Here is an 18,953-nt window from a genome sequence, read left to right on the forward strand (position 1 = left end):
TCCTGGCCAGTGTCCACACTGACCGGGCCTAACCCTTCACTTTTTATACACGTCAGTCATCCCTATGGAAGGCCCAAGGTACCCCCCTGGGCAGGGTGCAGTGTATGTAAAAGGTAGAGCATGTACTAGTGCAGGTAACATGTTCTGGTAGTGAACAACGGCCATTTTGTGTGTTCACTGCTGCAAGGTTATCTTGCTCCATAGGCTAACATGGGGAGGCTGGTGCCAATGGCTATCCGCCTATCTTCTCATCGGAACAAGATAAGACATGAGTGTTTGATATCCCTGAGCTCAGCATTTAATCACACATCTTTTAGGAGAGGTTGTTTTTAAATCCTGAGTTGGAGAATAGTACTTTTTAGAGAGTAGCTGTTCTCTTGTCTGACCCTTCTGTGTGCCTGGGCGTGCTTGTGGATTGACTGTCTGGCTTGAGAGTGACAGGGGCTGGGGATCCCCCAGGAGGTTGGCTGAGTCAGCCCTCTGCTGAATGGTGACATTTGCAAGGAGAGTGGAGGGAGGAGATAGCACCTGGGAGTGAATAGGGTTGTGCCTGCCTGCCACGCTGCTGGCTCCACCTCCTGCTGGGCGGCTGACGACTCTGCCCCTCACTCTGAAAAGAATGTAGAAGCCAGGAAAACAAAGTGCTCCAGCAATACCCAGAACTGGATCAGACCGGGCTCAGGACCCACTTGCACAAAGACTTCAAAGACTTTTAGGGGTATAAGTACAAGACCCCTGACAACAGATTTTTAGATTCTACCATCAAGAGGAACCTCTGCTGAAAGACGGACCGCTGAAGAACTAAAGGAAGATTGACTTGCTGTGTGCTCTAAGGGCTGACCTGTTCTGCTGTACAACTGAAGCTGAGGAGGAGAAGGGGTCTTGCTGTGTGTGCTGACTCTACCCACTTGACCAAACAAGACTTTGCTGTGTGCTGTGTCTTAAACCGAATCTCCAAGGGCCTGAGAAGAGCTGGCCTCCTGTTTCGCAACCCAGGGATAGAAAGGTTGCCAAGAACTCAAGACTCTGCTGTGTCCCCCCTGCGCTGCTGTGTGCTGCAGGGACCGTGGACTGTTCTACCAAGCGTCTCAACATCTGCCGGTGAAGTGGGCGGGCTGCTCTCTGCCTCGTTGGAGAGTACCGTGCTGATCCGGGCCTGACACCGGTTGCCGCATCAAGAAAACCGACGTGCTCATCGGCACGTGCCTTGCCGCGATCCGGAGGCCTGAGGCAGACCAAGAGTCGTACTTCCCTGCTCTACGAAGCCGCGCTGTGAGTGGCTGACTCCGGTGACGTCGACATCGTCACTGAGGGCTCGTCGAGGGAGTTGTGGAAACCTTGCACCGAACAGCCAGAGGAGCGCTTTGTACAACGAGCGCAGTGACACCGACAGAGCAACGTAGCTGCCTAAACAACAAGAGCCTACGAACTAATTCATTCTCAGTGAGTATCGAATCACACAAGAGACTAGAGACTATCGTCTTACGATCCCGACCAACCAAGAAAGCGAATGGTGTAAACCTGTGATGCTTGATTTCAACTGCGGAAACTAGATAAAGATATATTATTTTTGATATAACTCACCTGTGTGGTCTAAGTTTGTGGTGTGCGGAGGGGGGATCATTGTGGTGTCTACGTGCAAATACCTTACACATTGCCTTGGGGATAAGCCTGTCTGCTCGAGCCAAGCTACCTAGAGGGTGAGCAGGGGTTATCTACCGTGTGTGTCCTTGTACCCTGACTAGAAGCAAGGGTCCCTATTTGGTCTAAGGTGTATACCTCTGCCAACTAGAGACCCCCAGATCTAACAGGCATAGATTAATTTAGTAACTTTTTGTGATTGTGACTGTGGCTCACCCCCCCAGTCAACCACCAACCCAATTTATCACATTCAACATGAGGGTGATTCACAGAGAGAGTGACCATTACCCATTACTTCTTAAAGTACATGGTTTACTGCTCAATGACCAGGTATGGAACTCGTGTAACACTCCTGATGCCTTGCCGATTAGCAACAATCCCAGGTCTGTCATATGGAATGACATCTGCAATTCCAATGATAATATCTCAAATGATTATGAGACCATAGCTACTGCACTAAGTCTGATGCTAGAGATTATTGACAAGTCCAACGTAGAGATTCGCAGCAACATCTTTGGGTGACTCAAAGACTCCTTTCAGAAAGAATAAAACTTTTTTTTAGGAGATTTCCTAGACTTCAAGAATGGTTCATACTGACCTGCAAAGCCACCAACACTGCAATCCTGGTGACTATTAAGCAGGGACATAGGACCAAGATAGCTGAAGCCAGGGTAATTTACAAATCTATATAAGGTTCAGCAAAAACGAAGGGGAAGGTGGGAAGAATTATTACAAGTAGCCAAGGTAAATGATGTGAGGAGCTTCTGGCATTTAATGAGTCATGGCAGTTGTGACTAACTCTTCCCAAGCAAGTGGCATTAGACATGCTATCACCTTCTCCTTGTAAGATACTGAGAAGACATTTACTTCATAGAGGCAGGGGAAGACCCTGGGTTTGGATAGGGTCACTGTGGACTTGTTCCATTTGCAGTCCAAAATCTGGGTGCCCTACATAAATCTTTAATCTTATGCCATAGCCATGGGTGAAACAATATCCTTCCCGTGGTAGGGTGCTGAGATTGCACCCATCTTCAATAAGTTCTGTAGAAACTTGCCAGGAAATGATTGCCTCATTATTCTCCTAGATAACATCTAAAATAACTTCTCCAAATAAGCCCTTGATAAGTAGAGGGACTGATCAAGGAAAATTACATTCTACACCATTACTAGGCAGGCTACAGGGAGAAAACAGGAAGTGGGAACTAAGGGGCATATTATCAAGCAGGGCGATAAAAATTATCGCTGCTTTAGCGACAGAAAACTGCAGCTAAAACGGCGATAATGGGCCTAATAATATGCTCTATGGAATTCCAATTGAAGCCCATATTAGATGTGAAGGACATCTAACCTGGGCTTCAATTGGAATTCCATAGAGCATATTATCAAGCCCATTATCGCCGTTTAAAGCAGCGATAATTTTATCGCCTGGCTTGATAATATGCCCCAAGGTTCTCATATTTCTTGTAACCAAATGGAGGATGGAGGATATTGGTGGGGGGAACCTTTATGTTACCTTCTTCGATCTCAGAGCAGCATTTCACATAGTTCCTAGAATCTTGATGTGGGAAACTCTTGCTGAAATGAGAGTTTCACCTAACCTTTAAAAAACAATATTGTGCCTTTATGAGGAGAATTTTGATCAGGTTAAATGGGACCCAAAGGGCGAATTGATAGAACAAGTTATTGTCGATAAAGGTGTCCAACATGGCTGTATCCTGAGCTTTACCATATTCCGTTTCTTTATTTATGTGGTAAATATTTCATTACCGGTACTATTTTTTATGCGGTAAAGTCTAGTAAGAATAACTCAGTAAATATAAGAGGCAGAATCCGTGGTATTAGAGGGTTTAAAAGGCTTTATTCCTATACAAAGGAATACAATTCGAATTGTAGGCTTCTATTCCATCACCACGAAAGTTCAGGAAGGAAGGGCATACATTATTGACAGATAAGCAGTTTTATAGAAAATGCATTACAGTGAAACAGATGCAAGAGGCGTAACAGCTGATAGTACAGATAAAAGGTGCATACGTAACTAATAGAGGCGGATATATGGGTGTAATTTAATAAACGTCATCATACATGATGTCACAAGTGGGTGGATCCATGAAAGAATCATGCAATGTCAGCAGAAATATTTGGCAGAGATGCGCGCGCAGCCGCATGACGTGTGATTGACGTGCAACTAGAGGGTGAAGGGGGACTTGACATTTAGCTCTACATGTGGAGACAGAAGTCTGGGGGTCATGTCAACATAATCTCAAATCATATCTAATATCCTATGTTTAAAGAACTGTGTTATCCAAAAGGAAAGGTCTCTAGGATAGAATCTATTCTATACTGCCTATTAGTGCGTGTACAAGCGTCTAAGTGTCTACATAAGATGCGAGGGGGTAGGAATATTCCATGGTAACGGGGGCTATGAATTACTTGCATGAGGACAGCGAGGCCTGGCCCTTTGCACGGTAGCTGGAGGAATGTTTACCTAAACTACTAGACAGGAATGCATCGGATGAGGAGCGGAGTAGATAATCTTGAAGGTGAAATACAGTTTTTGGCAGGCAATATGCTGGATCAGGCACCGTTAGCCGCGCAGGGAGTAGGACAAAGTTCATGGATACAGATGCAGGCTCAGACTGGAGCTTTCAGAGGCAGAAGGCAGGAAAAGGCTTGATGACAGAATTCTGGGCCTACTCGCCTGAATCTGTAAAATGTGGAAAGTGAACCCCATAAAGTCGGTGGCCTTTCATACTTAGGAATGGAATATCTGACCCATTCATGGCGGATCTGAAAGAGGACATGTTGACGGTGGACGCACATACATTTGCGTCTTCAAAACTGGAACTGGAGGGAACATACATGTACTTATAACATGCACATGGAGCCGTTGGGGTCTACGATAGGGGACATAACTGATCACAAAATTCATATTTCCTCATTCCCTCCTTGTCCCCTACGGACCCTCAGGAGATATCGATCTTCATCAATCCATCGATCTGTTCATATAGCATCATTTGTTCTTCTTTCTTCTTCCGGGATCTTGAACGAAAACGTGGATGTGGGATACACGATGTGGCACACAGACCACAAATCGCTGGCCCACATTGTAGACATAAGCAGCAACTGAATAGTATGAGAAAGCCAATACCTAGGAAGGATAGGATTCTCCATCCCCAGGCTGACAACACGCCCCAGAACCAACCGGACCAAGTCCAGGTGCCTGGACTCTGGTGTATCTGGCTTATAATCTTATGAAGGCGGGTTATGGCTTTATATACTGACGGCGAATTTTCTGGTATGAAAATGCAGCAACTTGATCCGATGACCCTACAAGCTCCGCCCCTATCGGCCAGGATGACGTCAAGGACAAGACGATTTTGAAGCACAACAATCCGCATAGCAGACTGCTCTTCTGTTAAATTGCCTAAGGCGGAAATAGTCTCGTTCACTACTGCTTCAAGGGTTCTGGTTAATCTACGTATCAGCTTACTATTAGTGACTGTACCTATATAGGGAAAGAACCCTTTATTGAAATCTGTGTATTTTTCCCATGCTGTTTCAGTGTAATCGACAATTGGGAGATCTCTCTGTTGTCTATTGTGTACTAAATGGGTATTTCTATGATAATCAGGAGGAGCTAGGAAAACAGGTGGCAGAAGGAATGCTATGTAACAGGTACCATCCCAATCTAAAGGTAGACATATATATGCGGTCTGGCCACATATGAAGTAGGAATGATGGGAAGCTCTAAATGTAGACTTGCCTTGATCACTGAATTTTATTACAGTGTTGCATTTACTATGGCCCATGTGTATGGAACCATTCTTTCTTACACATAATTCCCCTTTTACTGGGAATACTGACATGACAGGCAAGATTGGTGTAGCTTCAGATTCAACGTTCAGGATCATGAGGTTAAGTGTAAAATTACCTAATCCATATACTTCATTTTCTAGATCAGTTCCTGTTCTTTTGGGGAGTCCCTCCTTATTAGGGTAGCAGACTTTAAGCAAAACTAGGTTCAGGTTTCCCCGTACCCAGTTGTCTTGATAAACTGCGGAATTTGAATCTAAGGAATTAATCAAACTAAACCATGCTCCACAGGAGCCATTGTGTGTGAATGGATATGGAAAGAGGGGCAAAACTCCCTTATAGTTTTGATAGGGAGGGAGTCGGCCACATATCCAACAATTTGTGGCATTGCTGGTCTGATGGAATGATGTAACATACTAATGAATGTGTTGTTGCGCAGCGCAAATCTATAGGACAACTCATGCGGAGGTAATTCGCTAAAAGAATGTTCTGTAGTTACATTGTAAGCACGCTTAAGAATAGGGTAATACATATGCAATAGTATGCTGAAAATAATGATTAGAAGACTTAGAAAAAACAAAATTAATAGTGTTACTGTGCAGTGACTACGAAGTGATTTACAATACGCATGCTTTTTAAGCTGCATCTGCTGATTTCTTTCTCTATTCCGGTCTAGAGGATACATGTCAGAGACAAATTCAACCGATTCACCTTGGAGAGGACTTAAACAATCAAATTGTCTGACTTGCTAGACCTCAATTTTAGTTTGTAAAGTTCTGGTTTTGACTGCTCAACCAAGGGGAGCTTTGAGTCTGTCTGTGAGGGAATACAAGGTTGAGTATTCACACTGGATGGTAGTCCATAAAATTTCTTGATGTGACTCGAGTGCAACCACCCTTTGCGTCCCTCGATCTTCACGGCTGTCCTTGTAGTTAGTAGAACTAGCTTCGGCGACTTCCACCTAGGCTCCAGTTGGGTCTTCCGGTCGAAATTCCGGACCAGAACCAGGTCACCAGGAACCACGTCATGGGGCTTCCCCTCGGTATTATCGGGAAAAGCAGCGGTTACCTGTGAACGACAAGATTGTAGTGCAGACATCAAGGAAGCCAGGTAATCTGTCAGCATATTACAGTCAACATCAGTGATTTTGCAAGGTATAGGCGTCCCCCACATATTTGGTGGTCTACCGAAGATCACCTCATACGGGGATAGCCCTGTTCGAGAATGTGCTACCATTCTCATGTAAAAGAGCGCAACTGGTAAGGCTACTATCCAATCGACACCTTTTTCCCTACATATTTTGGACAATCTAATTTTCAGAGTTTGGTTATGGCGTTCCACGAGACCTGCTGCCTCGGGATGTCGGACACAGTGAAATTTCCATTGGTAGCCTAACAAAAGGGAAACGTGTTTCATTAGTTCGGATGAGAACGGCTGGCCGTTATCTGAGTAGACAACACGTGGTAAACCGTACCGTGGGAAGAATTCTCGAACTAACTGTTTGGCAGTAGTCGGGGCAGTGTAATCTGAAACCGGGTAGGCTTCTGTCCAACGGGAAAGAGCACAGACAACTACGAGAACATATTTGAATCCTCGACATCGTTCCATCTGGATATAATCCATCTGGAGGACTTCAAAAGCATGATCGGGAGGTTGAAATCCACCCTGCTCTACGGGGATGCTTTTACCTGGATTAAACTGTCAACATATCATACAGGTACGTACTTTCTGTTTAGCTGCTGCTCGCAAGTGTTTGTTGAACCAAATGTGTTGAATGCTGTCTAGCATAGCTTTTTCTCCTAGGTGCGCTGGACTATGTATTGTGTTAATGATGACTTGAACCATGGAGTCGGGAAGAAACCATATAGATTTTTCCTTCGTCATCCATCCTTGATCCGTTTGGATCCCTCCTAATTCAGTCCATTTCTTTATTTCTTCTGGTGTAGCATGTGTCTGTATGTCAATTACATCAAGGGCGGGATCCTTAACTATCATGCAATGTGTTAGTGTCTGAACTATTGTCTTTGTCATGTCAGTTGTGTGAGTCTGATTCTGAGCAGTCTGTTTAGCTGTTCTGTCAGCTAGGTCATTACCCTGAGAAATGATATCGGTAACTTTTGTATGGGCTTTGCATTTCATAATCGATATTGCAGTAGGTAGATGAATCGCGTCTAATAGGGCTTGAATGAGGGGTCCGTGTTGGATGTGGGCACCGTGAGAAGTTAAATAACCTCTCTCTCGCCACAGTACGCCGAAGTCATGGACGACTCCGAATGCATAACGTGAATCTGTGTATATGTTGACTTTCTTATTTTTGGCTTGAATACAGGCTTGTGTCAGAGCGATGAGCTCTGCTGCTTGAGCTGACAAAGTGTTAATACAATTTGTTTCAATGACTTCAGTGTCTGTTGTGACTGCGTAAGCGGCCACTAACTCTCCTGTACTTGTTCTCATACATGACCCATCTACATACAATGTCAAGTCTGGATCTGACAAAGGGATATCTGTCAAGTCTTGTCTGGGTTTCGTCGTGATAGTAATGACTTCGACACAATCATGTGCCAATGGATCTGTTCCGCCCACTGGTAACAGTGTGGCAGGATTTAACGTATTACAACGTCTGATTTCTATATGTGGCTGAAACAATGTCAGTTCGTAACCAGTGAGTCTCGCTATAGTCAAGTGTTGTGTTTGTGTGCGGTTCAAGAGAACCTCTACTGCGTGTGGTACTTGTACTGTCAATTGGTGTCCTAACACTATGGCATCGCTTTGTCTGATAGCTAAAGCTGTTGCTGCCACCGATTTCAGGCACGCAGGAAGAGCCTGAGCTACTGGATCTAATGTACTAGAGAAATAAGCACATGGTTTGTGTGATCCTGCTTGTTCCTGAGTGAGTACTGACAAGGCAGTACCTTCGCGTTCTGTAACAAAGAGTGTAAACCGTTTACTGTAACATGGTGTTGCTAAAACAGGTGCTTGGCATAAAGCTTTCTTTAAGCTTTCAAAGGCGTGTGTATGTTCTTGAGTCCAAGGGAGGACAGTCGATGTGGCTGCCTCCTGTGTTGTTAACTGGATGAGTGGTTTTGCTAGAAATGCATATTGAGGGATCCACTGCCTACAGTATGAAGTGAGGCCTATAAAAGCCCGCACCTCCTTTTGTGTCTTGGGTGGTGGCATGTTAGCGATTAACTGGATGCGGTCGGGTGTAAGCTGCCTTCCCTCCTTGGACAGCGAGTGCCCAAGGTAGACAACTCGCTGGACACAGAATTGCAGCTTAGAAGGGGACACCTTGTGTCCCTTGTCAGCCAAAAATTTTAAAACCGTCAGTGACGCTGTTTCACATTCAGGTTCGCTTCGGGCGGTGATCAGCAGATCATCGACATATTGAAGCAAGGCAGTGTTAACTGGCATGTGGATACTGTCAAGTTCTCGTTTCAGTGCTTGGCTATAGATGCTGGGGCTTTCTGTAAATCCTTGAGGTGCACGTGTGAATTTAAAACTTCGTCCATTTAAACTGAATCCGAACAGATATTGACTTTCCGGATCTATTGGGACGCTAAAGAAAGCATTCTTGAGATCAATTACAGTGAAGAACGTTGCTTCTGAGTCAATAGCGGTGAGTAATGAGGAGATATCTGGGACCACAGGGTATTGTGGTACAATGCATTTATTCAATTCGCGCAGATCAATAACTAATCGATATACTGGTGATGCTTTTGGATCCGTTCTTTTAAGAATCGGAATTATCGGGGAATTACATACATTGGAGTCGGTTTCGACAACCACTCCTTGTGCAATGAGCTCGTCAATGATTTGCAGCAAAGCCACAACAGCATCGGGTGGTAACTTGTATTGTCGCATTCGTGGTAGTATTACTCCTGTTTTTAGTGTGACACGATATGGTGTAATATTCATGCAACCAACATCAGTGGGGCCTTGTGCCCATAAATGTGTAGGTAAATTCTGCAGTCGGTGATCCATGTCTCTGGACACGTAGTGACCTTTGAAGTCACGTAGAAATAGTCGTACTCCTTCCGGAGAACAACATATTATAGCTCCTAGAGCTTTCAATGTTTTTATACCTAACAAGTTTTCTGGACAGGATTTAGTAAGCAATAAATCTGTAGTACGTGTCAATGGACCGATCGTAAGTGGAAGAGGTTGTGTTACGTCATTTATTATAGGTTTTCCTGAGAATCCAAGGGAAATATTCTGTGAGCCTGAGAGGGGTGCCCCTGGAACTTCACTGCGTCTTATAGTTGTTCTGCTTGCCCCTGTATCAAGTAAAAACTTTCTGTCTTCCCCTAATAGTTCACTATGTACATAAGGTCCCTCTTGGTCTACAGGAACCTCAATAAGGGGTAAGCCAACTTCCCTCTCTAGGCTATTTCATGTGTATCGCTGATAATCGGGATAATCTGCTTGTGCATACTGATACATCTGTTGTGTTGTTGCTTGTGTTGCAGCAATAGGCTGCGCTTGTGGTGGTGCTACGGTCTGTTGTGGAGCTCCCTGTTGCGGAGCTAGTTGTTGCGGAGCTAACCTATGTTGTGCATGCTGAGGGATTTGTTGTTGATTCTGATCCTGTCTAGGTGGACGTGGTCTCTCCTGGGTTCTACCTGTAGCAATATTATGTTTCAGGACTGGACAATCGTGTATATAATGGCCTTGTTGTTTACAATAGTTGCATGTCCCTTTCGTAGGACCTGCGGAATCACCCTTTTGATGACCATCAGCTGGAACTGACTGTGCAACAAGCATTTTCATTTTTGTATCTTTCATACGTCTTTGTTCGTGTTCTTGTTCTTCTCTAATTCTATTGTGGTGATATTGTAACATCTGTAACATCTGTGATGGGGTATTACCTTGCCAGGTACTTTCAAATTTCAATACTCTATTCTTGACTTGTAGCAGAGAATTTTCAACTAATTTTGTCACAAACAGATGTGGGTATGACTCACTACTGGCTTTTATGCCACTATTTATACCAAAACATTTTTCAAATCGGGAATAGAAATCACTAGTGTCTTCATCTGGCTTTTGTTTACAGGCTGAGATTGCACCCCAGTCTTCCTTTTTCGTAGTTAATAAACGTGGCAGTACCTGCACTAGTAGCCCTGCTAATGCGGTAGTCTTTTCCCCAAGCCCTGCTCCTGCAGCTCGGGCCCTTTCTTCGTTTTCTAATGCTGTCCAATCTATCTTTTGGTCTCCCACCTCCCATTCCTTTTCTTTGAGTTTCTCGTAAACACCGGCGGGTAATAGGACTTTTAATATTTTCATAATGTCGGGGTAGGTATACTCTCCCATGAGTAACATGTCTTTTATTTCACGGTGGAAACCTGCTGGATCCTTGTCATGGCTGGGTACTACTTTCTTCATTTCTAATAATTCCAGTTTAGTTATAGGCGTGTACACAAACACGCGTGTAAAGTTATTACCGTCACCTCTGATTGGGTGTACTTCGCGTAACGGGTTCTGTCTATCTATGTGATACATTTTTCTTCCCATGATGGGAACTGGAACGTGTTCTGGGCATACGAAAGTTAAATATTGGTTTCGGAATTCTAGAATCTCTTTAATCAAATCAGTACCTGACCCTCTCCATATATTCGTGAGTAGTTCTGTCAATATGTCAGGTAAGGGTCCTGGATCGGAGTGTTGGCTTTTATATAATATAAGGAGGTGTTGAATCATGTATATACTAGCTAAACGCTGTTCGTATGGGTCAAGATTCAGAAACGTGTGTGCAAGTACATCATCATTGTAGTCGCTGGGACTGTCAGCCCATTGTACTGCTGACCTAGCTAATTCTTGTTCGTCCATGGAATCGAGCATATGGTACCCCCTTCGATCTCGGAGTAATTTATCAACGGCTTGGAATAGGTGTTCAGGGGATCTTGTATTTAACATAGGATTTGGAAAATGTCTATTATATTCTGGACGTATTGGACGTATCGGGTCATTGAAACCTCTGGTATTATTATAGGGTCTTCCTCTACCTACATAAGCTATCGTATCTAATTGTCCTGATTCTTGCTCCTCCTCTTCTTCTGATTCTACTCTGTCTATTTCTCGTCTTTCTTTATGTATTCGTTCTACTTCCTTGCGAATCTTTCGACACATAGCGATTATACACGCCTGTCTATCATGTTTCTCTTCTGATATGTTCTGACCCCATTTGACAAGTCTTTGCATGGTATCGTGATCTGCCCCGGGCCTGTCTTGATTCCTAATCACACAATTTATGAAAAAACGTAGTAGTTGTCTTTGTACATCCACTTTCTGGTATTCCATAGCTTCGTTAATACTTTCTGGACCTCGCCCTGTTTGGACAAAGCGATATATATTGTCTAGGTGTTCAACCATTCCTGGTATCGTCATTAAATATAATGTAGCTCGTCGTATACGTAGTGATGATATGAGCAATTTGTCCTGTCTACCTGGCACTGGGTCGTATCTACAATCCACAAGCTGCTCTTTAAACATGTCGGATGTCGCTAATTGGGGTGTACGTTGGAGTGCTAAATCTCTAAGGGTCTGTTTATTTCGCGGCGGAGTGGCAAACATGTCTGTCGTACCTCCTGTAGCACCATCTGAGGCGCTAGGCACGAAAGGATTCGTTGGACGTAGGATAGAGATTGTAGATGCGGGAAAGACTGTAGAAACGGACGGACCTGTGGGAACTTGTGTAGGAGTTTGTAGTTGCGGGGATACAGACGGATGCTCTTGGTGTTGAACACCATCGGCAAGCGGTGTGGGTGGCATGGCATTAGCATACTCGGGAGCTACGTCATCTAAATAGGAGGAAAGGAAAACGTCCTTTGCTGTTTTGGGATGTGTTTTGGGATGTGCTTTTATCGGGAGCAATGGAGGAGTTAAGTCTTTTGGTATTTCCGGGATAGCCTTAGGTAACCCTTCGGCCAGAAGAGGATACATACCATTCATAAGAGTGTTTCTTTGTCTATCTACTTGTTCTGAGTTTACTCGGGTACCTTCCTCAAGTAATAGATTTTCTCGAGTTTTATTTGAAGTCTCTCTACCTTTCTCTTCCTGTCTGAGCGCTTTTTCTGTACGTCTGTATGATTCTTTACGCCATAATTCAATGGCATCTTTCTGTGACTGTCTGGCTTTCTTTTTCCATAATTCTTCTTCTACTCTCATGATGCAATCTGCATCCCAGGTCCCTGCTGCGGGCCATCTCTGATTTTCTGGCAAATCCTTGGTGTAGTCCACCCATAAATCAAGAAATAATACGGCATCTAGGCCATGCTTATGATACATAAAGTACCCTGGAGTGTCCCTTGGTGGGATGGGAACAGCTTCTTCGAGTACACCTTTTCTAGTTTTGATCTGTCTTAATTTCGAAAAGAGCGGCATTTTTAGATCTGGTTACTTAATCTTAAACATACTTAATACAAATAAACACAATAATGAACAGTCATTCACACCACAATGTATAGAACGTATTAAAACATTTAACATTTAACAGTTTTAACGAACGATAATAACTAATTGAAAACTAGTTACTGCCATAATACTGACACTAGATAATACTTATTTATATGAAAGACATACTATATATACTGCTAAACAGTACAGATACACTGCTGAAACAGTGCAGACCGGATTTGTGTACCCAAACCCGTCTTGACCGGCACAGACTATGTGCACGTAAAATGCCTCCCCGGTAATGGTACTCACCGGGTAGCTCGGAACGGAAGGCCTCGGAACGGAACTGAAACTGGACCGGACTGGACTCGACTCGACTGGACTCGGAACTTCGGAACCTGGTGGGCCTCTGTATACCTCGGATCTTGATCTCTCAGCTAGGCTCTGGTCGGGATACTTCGCACTTCTCACCGCCTCGTCTGGGTGTTGATCGCAGCCTCAGTCGCCCCCGCTTGGCCGGAGGGAGATACAGGAAATCCTGCAGGTACGCGTTTTTGTCCGTTCAGCTGTGGCAGGAGACCGGGCCTGCAACGCACCGCCGGCGCGTGAGATGAGAAAGTGTCCCTATTCGGGCGCCAATTTATGTGGTAAATATTTCATTACCGGTACTATTTTTTATGCGGTAAAGTCTAGTAAGAATAACTCAGTAAATATAAGAGGCAGAATCCGTGGTATTAGAGGGTTTAAAAGGCTTTATTCCTATACAAAGGAATACAATTCGAATTGTAGGCTTCTATTCCATCACCACGAAAGTTCAGGAAGGAAGGGCATACATTATTGACAGATAAGCAGTTTTATAGAAAATGCATTACAGTGAAACAGATGCAAGAGGCGTAACAGCTGATAGTACAGATAAAAGGTGCATACGTAACTAATAGAGGCGGATATATGGGTGTAATTTAATAAACGTCATCATACATGATGTCACAAGTGGGTGGATCCATGAAAGAATCATGCAATGTCAGCAGAAATATTTGGCTGAGATGCGCGCGCAGCCGCATGACGTGTGATTGACGTGCAACTAGAGGGTGAAGGGGGACTTGACATTTAGCTCTACATGTGGAGACAGAAGTCTGGGGGTCATGTCAACCTAATCCCAAATCATATCTAATATCCTATGTTTAAAGAACTGTGTTATCCAAAAGGAAAGGTCTCTAGGATAGAATCTATTCTATACTGCCTATTAGTGCGTGTACAAGCGTCTAAGTGTCTACATAAGATGCGAGGGGGTAGGAATATTCCATGGTAACGGGGGCTATGAATTACTTGCATGAGGACAGCGAGGCCTGGCCCTTTGCATGGTAGCTGGAGGAATGTTTACCTAAACTACTAGACAGGAATGCATCGGATGAGGAGCGGAGTAGATAATCTTGAAGGTGAAATACAGTTTTTGGCAGGCAATATGCTGGATCAGGCACCGTTAGCCGCGCAGGGAGTAGGACAAAGTTCATGGATACAAATGCAGGCTCAGACTGGAGCTTTCAGAGGCAGAAGGCAGGAAAAGGCTTGATGACAGAATTCTGGGCCTACTCGCCTGAATCTGTAAAATGTGGAAAGTGAACCCCATAAAGTCGGTGGCCTTTCATACTTAGGAATGGAATATCTGACCCATTCATGGCGGATCTGAAAGAGGACATGTTGACGGTGGACGCACATACATTTGCGTCTTCAAAACTGGAACTGGAGGGAACATACATGTACTTATAACATGCACATGGAGCCGTTGGGGTCTACGATAGGGGACATAACTGATCACAAAATTCATATTTCCTCAATTAGCTTTTTGTCCTAGTTGTCAAAATGATGCACCAACTCTAGCTGGGAAGAGAGTACTGGTGCTACATTTTGCTAATGAATCCCTGCTTATTTCTAAATTCCCAAAAGGACTACAAACCCTGCTTCACAGGTTTTCTACTTTTAGAAACATACATTGGTTGGAAACAAATACCGAGAAGACCAAATATATGTGTTTCAATCTACAAAAGATTTTAGGGGGAAATGTGATTGGGGAATGATACTCTTGAGAGAGTTAACAAATTAGATTATCTGGAAATCAGGCTTAGAGACTCCAATTCCTGGGTGTCACAAATCTCAAAAATCACAATAATCATAGAGCACAGGGCCTCTGCAGTTCCTAGGTTTGCTAAGGACTCATCTTAGCATCAAATCTCCCCTGTAATAGAAATGTAGAAAGCCCAATCAATTAATTGTGTGGTGCTCCTGATGGTGCAGAGTTGTGATTTTATAAATCTAGGGATTGAAGAGAACAAGTCTCGGCCAGAATATTCCTCTATTACCCTTAAGGTTAGCTCTCTTAGTGAAGCTTGTACTACAGCTCACCAAACTTAGGCTTTATACTATATTGGCTTTGTATTTGGTATGTTGACAAGTTTAGTCTATTCAGGGATGCCTATGGTGATATTATTATACATCAACCCACAAAGTAGAAGAGACGAGGGACAACACTGTCTCTGACTCCCTCAAACAGACTTAATCACACTTAACAGAGACAAAGGATAACAGAAAAGAGCAAATCTTGCAGTCAAGGATGCTAGAAAGTGGGATAATCAATAGATTTTATAATACTGCCCTCACACACCCGAGAGTGTCATGCTTCATCATTGGGCCGCATCATACACCAAGGTGCAGACCAACACCTTTGGTGGAGCGCAATTTTTTAGAGTGAATGATGAAAAAGTGGTGGTGAGGGTAAAGTATAAAAGACAGAATAGTTAGAATAAACGCAAATTTGTGCTATTCAAAGAGAAAAGACAACAGATAGTCTCTCAGAGTCAAGGGACCAAAGGAAAGCAGAAAGAAATTTAAAACTGTCTAGGGGTTGACTCTTGTACTTTATTCATGTCAACCTCTGGCAGGGTTAAAATGAAAAGGATGGGGTCTCCAGGGCAGGTAACGACCCTATAATCCCCCTGCTAAAACCAACATGTTTCTGCCAGCTATTCGTGTGCCCAGCCGGGTCACTCTGGCATTCGTCAGGGTGTTGGTCCCTATGGTGTACCCCTTGTCGAGTACTTATTACCTTGGATGTTCGGGACAATATACCCGTCTCGCTCTTTTAGGAAATTCCAAGAGGAGGAACATATCTATAGGAGGAAGAGGAAAACAATGGATAGTCATTCCCTCCAAACTTCTTACTCTAAAAATGAAACATCATTCTATGTCCCACGCATCCATCATATGCGACCCATGTTATCACACTACAGCCCATTACCCAGCACACCCAGTGATCAGCTGTGGAAAACACTCACACACAGACCCCTCCGCAACTGTTTGGCGGGTATAATGAGTCACCTTTGTGTTTATGTGTCCTGATAGTGATCCGAACCACACTCCCACAGTATGCCACAGAGACTCTTATTTCGGAATTGCTTCTTTTGTCAAAGAGATCAAATGCGTAATTCAGGTGCCTGCCTTTCACATCCTGCTCTGTTCCGGGCGGTGGTAGAAAAATTGTAAAAACAACTACCCAGTACTCGTAATATTCGCGGTTTCATCGACCCCACCCAGACTCTCCTTTCGAGCGGCCAAAGCCCTTAACTAAGTGCATGTAGAGCATTACTTTTACTCGCGCAGCAAGGAATCAATAAATGCTTACTACTCCAAAGAGGTACCCGTTCCTTTTTCCCTCCGTCAGTCCTCTGCCGATGTGCTACACTCCTCTCGTGTCCTTTTTTAAACACCGGGGAACCTTGTTTCCGTATAGACGCGGTCAATCACGCCCCTTCTGCTCATTAGCCAATACCCTCGCTGTATCCATGAAGTAGAAAGAGGCCTTCTAGATACTCTCTAGCCCAGTTGTTTTCAAGGCGGCCATCTTTGAATTTCTACCAGTACTTTGCAAAGTAGTTGACAACAGCAATAGTTATCCACGAGGTATTTCTCTCGGTTATGAAGGGATGGCGGGGGAGGGTTTTTATATACTCGTATTTTATTCATGCTCACGAGTTTTAAGCGTATAATGTCCTCATCATATGTGAGATAGCAGTAGGTTCAGAGACTGAGATTTTATTTTCTTCTTTATTCCTTTCTACGCAGTCAGTACAGATCTTATATTAATTACATTATATCAGATCTTATTGTGTGATACCATACAGCTGGAACCATGGGATTCCATCGTTTAATCCTAAGGTATGGCTTTTCACCCGCTCTACCCATCTCTGTTCTCGTAGTAGTAGGAAGCTTGAAGTGTCACTCACATTCTGCGGGATAAAGGGTTTGTCCACCACTATCCACCTCAAGTCTTTCTCATCATGTTTTTGTTCTAGAAAGTGGGCTGTAAGTTTCGTATTGGATTTACCACAGCGTATTGTGCTCATGTGTTCTAGAATTCGAACTTTTACTTTTCATGTGGTCATGCCCACATATAATAGAATACATGGGCACCTCAGAATGTAAATGACATTTTCAGTGTTACATGTGGTGTGCTGTCTTAGTTCCCATGGACTTCTCAAACCAATGTCAATATTTTTCCCATTGATTGACAAGGGGCAGGCTCTACACGATCCACAGGCATAATGCCCAACAACCGGGGGCAAAAAATGTGCGCCCAAACCTAAGTTACCCACTTCTCTTGATGGTCTCGGGCGAGTATTTACGATAATATTCTTAAGACTGGCACTCTTCTTAAAAGCAAATAAAGGGACAGGTTGGTTCAGTCCATTTGAATTAAGAATCTGCCACTTCTTATGGATGATTTTTTTAAGGTTGTTTGAAACTGTATTGTATGTGGTCACGCAAATACTCCTGTCCGTGGTCTCTCTCTGATTAGTCTCCAAGAGAACCTCCCTGTTGCAATTTCTTGCTCTTTTTTGGGCCTTTTTAATTACACCCTCAGGGTAGTCCCTACATCTTAGCTTCTCACTCAGGAGAGTTGCTTCCTTTTTGTACTCTTCCACATGTGAACAGTTCCTGCGGAGACGCAGGAACTGTCCGTAGGGAAGATATTATTATACAACCACAAGTCTTGAAGATCCCGTGGCTAAGCAATACTAAGACTTCCATATTAGAACGTGATCTGAGTACAATTCATCCTCTATTCTTCGAACTGTAGTCGCCACAGTGAAGGCCAGGCAATGACAATAATTCATGGAGAAGCGAAAATCCTCTATATCCCTAGCCACTTTGTCACAAGCATTTTTGTGCCATAAAAATGTATTTAAGTGTGAGGAATTTTTAGAACATATTAATCCATCCCTTTTATGATCTTTCTAGTTGAAGTTTAGATATGTTGTATGACTGTTAGCTAAATTTACATTTGGTTGGTCATCATCTGCCAGTAAGTCCAAACGGTGTCCCTTATGTTGTATGGCAGAAGAATCTGAGAAATATTGTTGATGTGTGCTCAGCAAACCTAGGAATGGCAGAGGCCCTGTGCTCTATGATTAGTGTGCTTTTTGTGAACCACATTTCCTCCCTAAAATCTTTTGAAGATTGTTTGTGCCTCCTATTCCAGACCTAGACCTAAATGGATCATTCCATTATGTCAGACTATGGACATATTGAACCAGATAAATGTGCTAAAAAAAGATAAAACGATTCAAGAATGAACATAGAGTTTGTTGTTTCCAAATTTCTGTCTGAGACATGGCTGATAAGTTTTAAAACACTGTGTAAAGCCAGTACTTGTAATGTATAAACAAGTATCTGTTGTTTTGAATGTATTTTGTTTAATTGCTTCTATAATTTTAAATACAATTTTGTTTTATCTGCTGCATTTGTACAAGTTTACATGGGTTTTCATAATTTTATCTGCTATATCTTGTTGATGGATTTTATTATCCTATCTGACAATAAAAAGGATAATGACTACTTCAATATAAGAATTGCGTTTGAATACACACATGGAAGCTAAAGCGTCATGCATTTTCCTTTTTTTCACCCAAATCCTCCAAACATTTATACAAAGTACTGAGACAAGCTGTCTACATTAGATATTTAAGACTTTAAAAAAAAATGTAATTGCTTTGTAGTCCTCCTTTTCACATGAGTTGCTCTACTTCGAGTGGTGTCTTAGTTAAGAGAATATGAAT

Source organism: Triturus cristatus, chromosome 2_2, assembly GCF_964204655.1.
Source record: "Triturus cristatus chromosome 2_2, aTriCri1.1, whole genome shotgun sequence".
Lineage (NCBI taxonomy): Eukaryota > Metazoa > Chordata > Amphibia > Caudata > Salamandridae > Triturus > Triturus cristatus.